Source organism: Austrofundulus limnaeus, unplaced genomic scaffold (assembly GCF_001266775.1).
Source record: "Austrofundulus limnaeus strain Quisiro unplaced genomic scaffold, Austrofundulus_limnaeus-1.0 Scaffold2, whole genome shotgun sequence".
NCBI classification, from domain to species: domain Eukaryota; kingdom Metazoa; phylum Chordata; class Actinopteri; order Cyprinodontiformes; family Rivulidae; genus Austrofundulus; species Austrofundulus limnaeus.
In genome coordinates this window covers 2,217,305-2,223,976 of record NW_013952404.1, presented here as the reverse complement: position 1 = coordinate 2,223,976, position 6,672 = coordinate 2,217,305, and the positions used below count along the sequence as shown (strand labels likewise).

The following is a 6,672-nucleotide window of genomic DNA, read 5'->3' as shown; positions in this document are numbered from 1 at the left end:
GCCCCACCCCCTCCCCTCATCTCTTCCCCGTGGGAAGATCTGACTCTGAGAGCAGACAGTCTGCAGCCCTGAATAAATGTATAAGAGGGAGAAGGGGAAGGGAGGGCACATTAGCAGGCAGAGGGAGCGCAGGGGCGGGAGAGTGTTGGAGGATACATCCATGCCGAGTGTACAGAGAGAGCCAGATCCACGTCAGATACAGTGGAGGGAAGCAGTTCAGCTTGTAGGACTGAGAAATAAGCTTTTCAGCTTCTTTCAGCTGTCCCTCCCTCCCAGCACAAATATAAGCATATGCATACTCCCAGTTTCCCTGCCTGACACACACACATACACACACACACAGTTGCTGTAGGGTATACCAGTCGGCTCTGGCAGTCTTCTCCTTTGTTGTTTTTGCTATTGGTTGGTCTGAGCGGCAGCACGGCGCGCGCCTCCATCATCACCGGGGTGGTGTGTGTGTGTGTGTGTGTGTGTGTGTGTGTGTGTGAGGAGTCTGAGAGGCGGCGCGTGAAGGATGCCACTGGCTGTACCTGGGTAAGTCAGCTTCCCCTCTCTGTCTCTGAGCTCGTCTTTCTTTCTCTTTTTGTTCTCTCTGATCTGCAGCCTCTCCATCCCGCCTGGGATTCTCCACCTACCGTGCTCATCCTCTCACTCCCTCCCTCCATCACTGCGAGCTCCCTCTTTCCCTCTCAGTCTGCGTTAACGCCGTCTCCTCCGGACTGCGCTCCCTCTCCAGGCTGCGCCTCATTGGTGTGTCCTGATCACCCCCCCCCCACACACACACACACTCACCCTCCCACCCTCTCTCAATTTTTTCCATTAGGCTCCAGGCCCATTGGTCGTCTGCCTCCCAACCATTATCTCCACTCCTCCGCCCCTCTGTCATTCTCTCTGCCTCTCTACGCTCTCCCTCCTTCCTACCGTCATCTCTCAAGTCGTGAAAAATGATTTGCATGCAGGAGGAGAGCAGAACTTTGCAGTGAGCACAGACAGGGAATTGGGAGTTAAACAAGGGGAAATAGGAGAGGAGGTGCATTGTGGTGCAGGAGGAAAAGTTTCCAGACACGACTGCAGTTGGTAGGTACCCTGTGCTCGTTTATGGCATCTTTTGTCTTTGCATTGCTGCTGCTGAGGTTTGACTCCGACGTCTTGAGCATCTCTACTCCTAATAGTTGCTTTTGGTTTTTGTTTGRCTTACTTTAAGAAAAATAACATTAGGCTAAGTTGATGTGGTTCATTTATCATTGATCCAGTCAGGATTTTCTGGTAAGGCTACTTTTTTATTCTACTTTACGTGTAATTTATATTCTCTAACACAAGTAATGTTTTCTGTTATTGAATGCTGTCAGGTTATAAACATATTAGATACTTCTTGCATGGGCTTCTGTTATTTTTTTAGTAATCTGAAAGTGTTCTAGAAGTTTTGTCCTGCAGTGCACTCCAAACTTCATTTGAGCTTTCCTTATCCTGTTATAACTCTGTTAAAAAGATCTAATTTAAGCTCATAAATGCACCCAAGTCCTAAATTGGTTCTAATTAGTTTTTATTTTAAATTTTCTTTTGTTCTCAAAGTGATTTTCTTATTGCTAAATTCAGTCTGTCTTGGTGCGACGTTCTCATGCACTCCGAGGTGTGGGAGATGATCTGCAGGAAAACAATTAGAAGGCGTGGAAACAAACATTATAGCAAAGAAAAGTGAGAATTTAAAGGTTTTGGGGGAGTTTCTGACTTCCAATTCTAGTAAACTCCCATGTGCACAACTGTTTATATGGTTTGTATTTAGTTTCCTCTTTTTGCATGCTGGAAAACACAATCCTGTTGTTGTTACTGTGTGTGCTCCCATGGGTGGCATTTACCGTCGTTTACACACAACAGGGCACAGATGCATTGCAACATGCTTCATTCTGTCAAAGTTCTGACACAAAGTGAGCCCAAAGTGTCTCAGACTGAATGTTTTTTTTTYCATGTCAACACGTGACGAAAACAAGGTTTGAACAAGTCAAGGGACACGTGTGAGGAATTTATTATTTTCTTTTCGCACACAAATTACCCCAGCACAAGTGAAGTTTCTGGTCCTAATTCTCATTGTAGCTTCTATTCGTTGCTGCTGGTGAAAACACATTTTTTTCCAGTTTTGTTAAGCTTTAAGATGTTTTTCCTGCTTTTAGCTCTGTTCCTTGCATCTGCATCTGTGCTGATGAGATTGAGACGAGCTGCTTGGCGTGAGGTGAAGCCATGTTCTCTGGGATGTTCCTTAAGCTGCAAGAAGAAGGAGATGCCTCGCTTGTTACAGGGATGCTTGTGATGCTGCGCTGAGTGTTTGTGCCACCGCGGCGCTTGATGTGCTTTGCTGAGCGAGTCGAGGACAGGCAGACAGCTGAATGTGATTAAATTATAGAGGGAGAGCACGCTACCTGGGTCTTACCGAGTCCAGCGTTGCAGGGACCCCCTTCTTTCCTGCCTCTGTTCATCCCGTCATCTCGCTTGTGGAATGGAGAGCAAGAGGACCCAGCCCTTCTAAATCACAACAGTCTAGTCTGAGCTGAGAGGAGACCTAGAGACTGGGACTGCTGAATATATGTTCAGCCTAGCAGTTGTACGACTCTTCTAATTTAATTTTTAATCCTTTTTTTAATGTGAAGACGTTATAAGAATGTGACAGAAAATCACAAGTAGCATGCTTTTGTAGTAAATTTAAATTAATGAACAAGACCTGACCTTCTTTTCAGCGTAGTGTGGGAGATGCTTTATGGCCCCTATTCTTCTGCAGCCTCATGAATGGGCAGTAAAAAGCCTCCTGGGGATCCCCTCCGTGCAACTCTCACGGGTGGGTCAGGGGGGTTAGGGGAAATCGTGTGCTAATATTAGCCTCCATGTTTAAAGGATGAATACCTGCTTGTTTAGCGTGACTGAGCAGTTTAGTGGCATGAAACATGATGTTGCATTCATGTTAGGCAGGATGTTTTGGTCACTTTGGCTCAGAGAATGGAAATGCTACCCCCCAAAGCCCATGTTTTCTTAAGAAAAAACAAAACAATACAGAGTAACTGTAYTATAATGGTTAGCCTCTGTGATTATTGACTTAAAGTGCATTCCATATTTTTACTCAGAAATCAGAATTTTCCAAGTTCCAAGTTGGAAACTTCAWTGGAAACAACATTGGAAATTCAGTTCATGAAATCAATGGTTTCTCACTGACCCTGACCTAAAATTCAACAAGGCTTTCTCACTCAGAAAAAAGTAGCAATGTATGCAATAAAAAACTGTATACTTTCATTTTTGTCGGATTGTATATTAGACCTCAAACTCTATTGGTAAATATGTTGAAAAAATATCTTAAATTTTTAAAAATGCCATTTGCTTGTATTGCTATAATCTGGCCACTGAACGCAATGTTCACAAGTTCACAAGACTTGAGCTGGAGCACATTAATGTCAGTCTAAGTTCTGACTTCTGAACAAAACYGAGTGCAGCATGATGACCATATTTACAAACTATGACAATTTTAAAACCTTAAAGCAAGATTTTGTATAAATGTGCTGCTTGTTTTTTGTGCTAACATATTGTTTCAGAAAAAAATACAGAAAGTTTAAAAAACTAATTAACCTTAATTATTTTGACAAATGGAAATTCATTTGAATTTATACAACTGTGCATTTGTTGTACATACAGAGCTTTCAATTATTATATAAGAAATATACCATTAAATACAAAAACCTAACAACTGAATGGGAAACATTTCAGATTTGATAAATGTCAAAAAAGCTGACACAACTGATGAATGCATGTGTTTTTTATATTAATGCCTTTAAAAATTTGAAACTTAATTATTTGTGTCAAACGTACATATAATTAATCTAGTAATATTTCCTCATTTGTACTCACACACATGAAAAAACCTACCCAATGTCTCAGAATAAGTCCCAAAGGCTGCTGCTGTTGTACTGAATGTTTCCCCAGATTGTTCTACTTTCATCTCCCCACCAAATGACCCTGTTTCTCTGTGAGAGCTAACAAAGGCTTTAAACAGCTTCTGTTAGCGTGCAGTTTGTCTTCCCGATGCTAGCTTGTGTCAGAAGGATCAGCCTTTGGGTCGCGCCGTGAAAACTTTGTGAATTTGTGCGTGGGGATACCGAAGGGGAATCAACGTGGTCTTCCAATCAGTCTCAGTGACACGGTCACGCTAGGGTGCAGAGGAGAATGATCTATTTGAGCAGACACTTCGTCAATACTGACATCTACTCAGCGTAAGATGTAGCTGCTCCCGCGTCCTTCACACATACATTCCTGCAGCGCCTGCTGCTGCACGTTATTAATTACGGTATTTCCATCAGTCAAATCCAAATTCAAGGCATGATGCGGATTGGAGAGAATACCTAATGAGATCCAAGGTAAAAGTACACACAAACATACATTCTATTAACTTTAAATAAATTAAAAATCATTATTATGGAAATTGCAGCTGTTTCTGCCCTCTGTGTCAACTTCACAATAATGTRATTCTTCTCTTGTACACGACCTCGCAGAAATAGCTAAAACATATTTCCGCATTAAACTCATTTAAATATTCATAGTTACATCAATTAAAAAAGGGGAATGCTTTTGTCAAGGTTTGAATATTTTTACATAAATATTCCAAAGGATGAGGGTTTCAGGAATTTCCATCTAGTTTTCCAACGCTTCAAACTCAGGTGAGAAGTGACACGGTTGGACCGTCACTCAGATTCAGTGTCTGTCGTGTCAGAGCTCAATTTCACTAAAAATGAATGCTGTATGGCTATGATAATCTGGAAAGCTGAATGATATTGTACGTGACATGTTGATTGTCCAGAATAAAGAACACCAAAATGTGGTTATTCCTCCAGAGAGGAAAAAAAGGGTGCCTTCCACCATACACACACAAACACACATTTTCATGCTTTTCCTCAGGGAAAGCATGATCTATCTCCTGGCGGGCAGGCCAATTAAAAACCAATCAGGCTGCTTGGAGTGTGCTGGTAATGGGAAAGCCAAGGCAGTGGAGGAAGTAGGGCTGATTAATGGACATTTTCACCTTGTGGCATAACAGCCTCCCACAGGCATCCATCACCYCAGGGGACTTCGCTGGCTACACACCTATCCAGAACCGTCTGACATGTTGTATAAGGTGCAGATGTCTGACTGTGTGATGATGAGCATAAAGTGCCTGACTCGGCTACAGTAGCTTTATATTAACCTGCCTTATCTGCAGGCCACTGAGATCATTTGATGTATGGCAGCATCCTGATTAAAACCGGGCTGTGCTGCTCTGCTTCTTTTCACGGTGAGACGTTCGACATTCAGAGCTGTTCACCTGCTGCGGATCCACAACTAGTTAGTTGCGGTCGCCACGCTAACATTTACAGAGCTCGTAATTGCTGGAGCTTCTTTTTTTAATGTTTGCCAAAAAAAAAAACTAAACAAAAGTGGTGTTTCCTACAAGGTGCAGAGACGTTTTTGCCAGTAGAGTCAGAATGCTCTTATTGAGAAGGACTGAAAAAAGTGTTTGTGTCTTTCCCTCCAGTGCTTTTGTAAGGCAGCAAGCATTCAGAAGAAAAGTATTAAACGGTGTGAGCGAGGTGCGTTCCATTTCAGGAGCTGCTGTGACCTACTTCATACAGCCTGGCAGCCAGCTGTAAATAAAGATTTTCATAACCTGCTTTGGCCTCTTCCCATTAGCAGCACAACCGTGCCTTGAAGAAAATTACAAAGAGCTCAGGAAAAGCTCGGTGCAGAGTGGTGCTATGATATCATCAGAGTGCTGAACTTCACTCTGATTGTCTTGGTGTCATATGATCACAGTCAGATTTAATAGCTCGTTTAATATAAACTGAAAGTTGCATGAGCAATTAAAGGACTGGCATTTACTAAAGGAATGCATTTGGCCAGTTGCCTTTCATGCCAGAGTTTTAGTCTAAGATCATCTTGTGTTGAGAAATGAGAAACTTAAAGTTGTTTCGGTTAAAAAAAAAAAGTGAAATCTCATGCAGTATTGACAAATGTCATGCTCAGAGTATGTGAGGAGGATGTGAATGACTATACCAAATCTCGGCAAAATATCTGTGAATATGACTGAATATATGTACATATATAGGTGTCAGTAAATGGTTAAAACTGTATCACAAAATAAATTTTTTTGGTGAAAACTAAGGTGCAAAATTACCCAACTTTAATAGGTTACAATGATCCTTATGATGCTTCTGAAATTAGCTACAACCAGGTCAAATTTAAATTTATCAGCATGCCATTGTTGATTTTTGGTCACTGGCAAATCTCATTTTAATACCTTTTATCAACAGATGCCAGTGATATGGCAATATCTCTGTGTCTTTTTTTTTTTTTGTAAAATCATTCACCTTTATTAAAAAAGCGAGGAAAAAAATCGGCTTATCCCAGGGGTTTAAAGATATGACAAGAAATCCAATTTTAACATTTGAGACGTCATTAGATTAATATGCAGATCCTTGGGTTTATTTAAATGCTCTGCAAACTAGCCAATGGCCTGATTCTACAGTTAAAATTTCTTGACTAAGGTTTGGCTTTAGATCCTGAAAAGGGGCTACAAAAGAAGTCCCCGTCAGCGTGAGAGTAAAAGATTAATGATGCCTCTGAGGTAAAGACAGATGCGACATGTCTGACGAAGCTAATATATAT

At 41.5% G+C, this 6,672-nt stretch overlaps 1 protein-coding gene across 6 annotated transcripts in view; it reads left to right on the top strand.

Moving 5' to 3' along the window:
• Positions 1 to 147: 147 nt before the first annotated feature.
• myt1lb (myelin transcription factor 1-like, b) overlaps positions 148 to 6,672 on the top strand; it is a gene marked incomplete at its 3' end in the record, with an annotated part of 94,908 nt that continues 88,383 nt past the window's right edge. Inside the window, 1 exon segment of one of the 6 annotated variants that reach the window (XM_014010458.1) lies at positions 148 to 534. 6 annotated transcript variants of the gene reach the window in all.